The sequence below is a fragment of the Mixophyes fleayi genome, chromosome 4 (genome assembly GCF_038048845.1).
Source record: "Mixophyes fleayi isolate aMixFle1 chromosome 4, aMixFle1.hap1, whole genome shotgun sequence".
In the NCBI taxonomy this organism is placed as follows: domain Eukaryota; kingdom Metazoa; phylum Chordata; class Amphibia; order Anura; family Limnodynastidae; genus Mixophyes; species Mixophyes fleayi.
In genome coordinates, this window is record NC_134405.1 from 30,303,031 (window position 1) to 30,309,030 (window position 6,000).

Here is a 6,000-nt window from a genome sequence, read left to right on the forward strand (position 1 = left end):
TGCCTTTGTTGTATCAATTAAAGAAGACATTTCTGATGGTGTTGTATCAGTTACAGGAGATGCTTCTTCTGTTGTTGTATTAATTACTGGATACGTCTCTGCCTGTGTTGTATCAGGTACATAAATTGTTGTTGTATCAGTTACCAAAGACACTTCTTCTTCTTCTTCTTCTGTTGTCTCAGTTACAGGAAATGTTTTTGCCTTTGTTATAATAGGTACTGAAGACGCTTTTAATGTTGTTGTGTCAGTTGCTAGAGATGTCTTTGTTGTATCAATTAAAGGAGAAGTTTCTGATGGTGTTGTTTCAGTTACAGGAGATGATTCTTCTGTTCTTGTATCAGTTACTGGATATGTTTCTTCCCTTGTTGTATCAGGTAGAAGAGAAGATTCTGTTGTTACTTCAGCTATATTTATTGTTGTACCAGGTACTGGATATGCCTCTGCCTGTGTTGTATTAGCTACTGTAGATGTTTCTGCTGCTGTAGTATCAGTTAATGGATATGTTTCTGCCCTTGTTGTATCAGGTGCAAGAGAAGATTCTATTGTTGCTTCAGTTACAGGAGATGCTTCTTCTGTTATTGTTACAGTTACTGGATATGTCTCTCCCTGTGTTGTTTTAGGTATTGTAGATGTTTCTACCTGTGTTGTTTCAGCTATTTTAGATGTTTTTCTCTGGGTTTTATCAGGTACAGGTGACGTTTTTGATGGTGTTGTAAAAGTTATTGGAGATTGCTCTGCCTGTGTCATCTCAATGACTGAATATGTTTCTGTCTTTGTTGTGTCATTAGCATCAGATGTTTCATCCGGCATGGCAAAGTTTTCTGGAGATGTTTCTGCTGTTGTTATATCAGAAACTGCCTGTGTTATATCAGGTACAGGAAATGTTTGTGAAATTGATACAGTAGCATTATAATAAAAGCCTTTTGTAAATGTGTCAGTCAGTTTGGAAACATGATCTGAAAAAATGAGGTCTATAGCTGAACATCTTCCTGTAAACACAAAAAGAATACATATTTATTTATGTCCAACTATATAATATAAAGATATGTAATTTCTGCCTTTACGAACAATATACCTAGATAGTTATAGAAGAGCACAATTGTTTAGACACGTTTGGGTTCCATGTGAATATGTCCAGTCTGCACAACAGAAATAGTGCCATAAGATCACCCAATCATTAGTGAGTCGCTGATTTAGAATCTAAGGTAAGTTGGAATTGTGGCATCTATAATGACAGCTGCAGTAATCTCAGTTTTATATACATCTGTCTCAATATTTAGAAACACTGTTATGTTCAAGCTTTATTTAATAAATGCTTTTATCTATATATACAGAGATATAACCAAAATTGTAACACAAACACTAACCACAAACAGGCATTGCTAAAAAAATTGACTGACCATAAAAGATGTAAAGTGTTCAGGTGGAGTATGGCTCTTTTAGCCCTACAATATACAATACAGAGCCTGTAGTAAATGCTCAGGATTGGTTTACAGTAACCTCTTTTTTACGCGAGAGCCACATGATTGGAGGCAGTTGATGTTATGAGCACTCTCCGTGAAAATTGCATGATCTTGCTACTTTTCAAATTAAATCCCAGCTTGATCACTGTTGGGCTTTTTTAAAGAGGGGGATCCTCAGGTTCCAATTACAGTAAGTAGATACTAATAGAAATGACTATTGTCTCCTCACTCCCAACTCCCAGCACGCCTACAGTCAAGATAAATCACTGTGATTTGAATTATTGTGATGTTAAAATGATTGTTTTCCATATCTTTCTTCACAAACGAATAAATAAAACTGGTTAATAAATTAGTCTTAGTGCTTATTCACAAAGAACATATGTGCAGATGTCATTCACTTTTGTTATTCGTCATTTCTTATTCCTTGTTATTTAAAGTGACCATTTGGTTTCCCAGTATTTTCATGGGTGATATCCAATGGTTAATACTCTCTTCCCTTCTGTGTTTTTCACTTAAGACATTATATGAACCAGGCAAAATTGTTTACATTATTTCCATTTCCCATAGATATGACACAGATAAGCTCAGTTGTGTGCATTGAATACACTTTTATCCATAGGAGACTTCTTTGTAATATCCAGTAAAACGGATTACAACTAAAAAGGCGTAATCTTTAAAAACTAAAACGAAAAAGGAATTAAACGCTACACATAAAATATGGACCGCTAACTGGCACTCTGCAACTTAATTTCTTACTACATTTTACCCTTGTCTTTTCCATTGCAAAATATACGCAGGAAAGTGGATAAGTAGCAAGTTCCTAAAGTTAAGGATACATTCACTAGTGCACAAATGCCGGAATGACATTACTGCAGCCTGAGCACTAAAAACTGAAATTTCAATATGGGTATATATGGAGCATTAATGTAAAATACATTATCATTGTTGTGACATTCCTCTGTTGTTCTTCAAAAAGAAAAGTCTGTAATTCTTGCTTTATGGTGTTGATCTGCTGGTGGTTGTAGTCCTCTCTGACACTGAGGTTATAATGGGCTGACTGTCCCTAATCTCACTGCTATCTATAAAATGTATGAAATTGTCTATCTAAGGGGGATATTCAAGTAAGAGGGCAGGTTGCGGTGACACACACCTGCACACTTCCCATTCCCGCAATATTGTGGATTACCCATTGCAGGGAAATCCACGATGTTGCGGTACCGTATTGCACATTTAGTGTGCAGCCGTGCCTAACCGCGATCTTCCGTCTTCATTGAATACCCCCTAACTGTATATACATTTCATATTCTTAATTGATCTATTTACATTTATAATCAAAAAAATATAAAGCTTTTTCGAACTTCTTATTTTTTGAGGAACTTTATCCTTAAATCCCCCCTTTCTTATGTCTCTCTAATTCTCCTTCTGTACCCAGTCCCCAATATTCAAATACGTCTCTCTGAGTTTTTATTTCCTTCTTTCCATTTTTATCTATCTTTTGCACTGTTCTGATCTGCTTTTGACAACTATTAATGTATTGACGTCTTAACGATGGATTTCTGTGATAATGTAGAGTTGAGCTGTGGGTCTGTATGATTGTTGTAGGGTAGAGTTGGAAAAATGATAAGTCATAAGACACGCAATAAGTTGGAGCGCTGCGGAAAAAAATTATTAGTCTTAAAAGTGCAGTGCAGAAATGAGGATAGGTATATTGTGGACATGGAGATGGAAGAATAAGGGTAAATGGATTGCTAGAATCTGGGTGGAGCTAGAGTCATGAGTTGAGTAAAGAACATGGTGCTAAAGAGAATAGGCTACGTGGTGAGCGAAAAGGTTTAAGGTGGATCAAGTTCTTGGAATTCAATAGAAAGGACAACTTGGGTAGCTAGAATAGAAGAGCAGTATAAATAGGAATCAAAAGGGGATAACTCAAAAAAGAAGTGGGAATTATTGGAGGAGTTAAAATAAAAGAGATCCATAATCATCTACTGCACTTTTAGTCAGCTCCTCCAATCCTTCACACTTCTTTCTTGATTATTTTTACAGTTCCACTCTACAACAACAATGCAAACCCATAGTTCTGGCTCAACATTACCAAAGAAATTCATCTTCAAGACACGAAGAAACCACATGCAGTGCTCCACAGCAATAATAAGTTAAGTATCTTTATTTTTTCTAGTCTTGGTTTAGGACACTGTGTTCACGTTCAAATAAACACTACCCCCTACTACATCCATTAGTACATCTATTACCTATTAATCCCCTTTTTGTGATCTTTCCCATGTGACATTTTTAATAACGGAAGTGGCGTAATAGCATCTGTTTAGATATGCTAGATATAATTGTATTATATTATTTTGTTATTCTCTTTTATGTCTAGTTTGTTCATCACTGCATTATAGACGATAACCATACATGTAATAATAATACTCAGGTAGTGGAGTATATCTAATATTAGAGTTTAATTTCTGTAGCAAATGACTCATATTTGTTCTGGCCAAGAGACTTTGGTGTGCTGAAATTAACAATATGTTGATATTTTTTATTGGCGTTAATAAAATCATTTCTCTCTGCAGTGTTGACCTTCTGGCATTGACAACAAGAAGACAGACCCGGCGCCATTGCTATTAACTTATTAATAATTATTAACAATCAGGATGAGGAAACCATGGAGAGATAGAATTTTTCTCCCTGCCCAACTAGAAATTTTTGCTTGGGAATATTGAACTGTATTTAAAAAAATGTATATGCAGCACCGGTGCTAGGGTCCTTGGCGCCCTAGGCACAATGTGAAAGTCGGCGCCCCCCCCTTTAAAAATCGCCGCCCCCCCCTTTAAAAATCGCCGCCCCTCTGTCAAAATTGGCGCTGAGCTTCCCTCCCTTTAGCTCCCCTCCGCTCCACTCCCCTCCCCATGTCTTTCTTTAACTTACCTGCATGAAGCTACTCCTCTCTGCTCTGTCTTCTCCCCTCCACTCACAGACACTGTCGGGCCGTGATGATGACATCATCACGGCCTGTCACTGTCAGTGAGCGGAGGGGAGAAGACAGAGCAGAGAAGAGCAGCTTCATGCAGGTAAGATTCATAGCCCCTTCCCTCCTCTCCTCCCTGTAGATTTCCATTTTAAATGACCATAGTCATTTTTTTTTAATTTCGAGGCGCCCTGCAGAGCCCGGCGCCCTAGGCAATTGCCTAACCTTGCCTAATGGGAGCGCCAGGCCTGTGTATATGTATTATTCTTTAACAAACAATGTAAACTCTTAATTTCAAAATTAATAATGACAATACACTTTTTCAAGATGGCCACACATCAGTCTATAAGAAATGACCAAATGCATGGACAAAGCATCAGACTATATCTACACTACATTGCTGTACACCCTCCATGTAACAAACCTCTGCAGCTCATAATGTTTCATTGGTCTGCTTCACCCTCTCCTGTAATATACACATATTCAATGTAAAATGTGAGCTGATAAGGCTTTGTACACAAAAGATTAACAGTGCTCAACTGTTAATCTAAGTTTCTATCAGCAAATAAGGTATTAGTATCCTTAAATACTGATATTTTTGCTATAAATTATTCAGGCATAAATGATCTGGAACAAAGATTAAAAATGCTTGATAATCTAGTAATAGAAAAAGTTGAAATATAAGCAGTTAAAACAATTCAAGGAAATAAATAGTGTTATCAGAAGTTCAAGTAAGACATAAGCAAAACACAATTCCAAGTTTAGGAATGATCCATCTGAGTATAAGCTAAACAAATCCTTAGGTGGTAAATTACCCATTCTCTGGAGTGCCCTGTGTTCTATAAATCCAAAGTCTTGCTGCAATGAATACTGAGTAAGCAAACAGGAACTTCTGTTCGAAAGGCTGGTTCATTATTTATATGGTGTATGCCAGAAAAGTACTCCTTCAAGTATTGAAATGTTGTATATGAGTTCAATGTAAGGACGAAATGCGTCAGGGAGACACATAGCTAAGATTCAAACCCTGTGTATGACACGATCTGGGCAGTTGCACTTTTATAAAAGTGGGCTGAAGTAGAGAAAGATTTAAAATTTGGCCTATGGAACCAACAATAAAAACCACTGCTCTACAATGACTTCTACTTGCTGGGTCTCATTTGATATTAGGAGCACATCAAACTAAGGGGGTGCAAATTTACATCTGGCCAAGCCATGTAGCAATGCAAGGGATCTTACAAGGGAATTTACTTACATACTGGGCAGCTTTTTTTTTACACTGCAGTTTAGAGTTGAGCTAGATTGCTCCCTAGCCTGTTCTGTAACAGCAGAGTTAATATTCTCATAGCTCCACCTTCAGTGTGGGAAGACCTTGTACTATAGAAGGTGCCACACATGGTTGAGCCCCGTAAACCAGACTTCATATCTTGCCCAATGCTTAACAATGAATTTATAATCTATCTATAGTACATTTGTAAAATTGTCACCCAATAACTTGAGACACAAAATAGAAATTGGAAAAAAATATATATTGAAACCCTTTGCAGGCAAATCTTTTGGTAGACATTTGTC

General features: G+C 37.0%; 1 long non-coding RNA gene across 1 annotated transcript; it reads left to right on the plus strand.

Annotated features, from left to right (window-relative positions):
* The first annotated feature begins 1,117 nt into the window (after window positions 1-1,117).
* LOC142149736 (uncharacterized) lies at window positions 1,118-4,392 on the plus strand. Its single transcript, XR_012690882.1, has 3 exons — window positions 1,118-1,205; window positions 3,507-3,615; window positions 4,037-4,392. It is a non-coding gene; the product is annotated as an uncharacterized LOC142149736 (long non-coding RNA).
* Window positions 4,393-6,000: the final 1,608 nt, after the last annotated feature.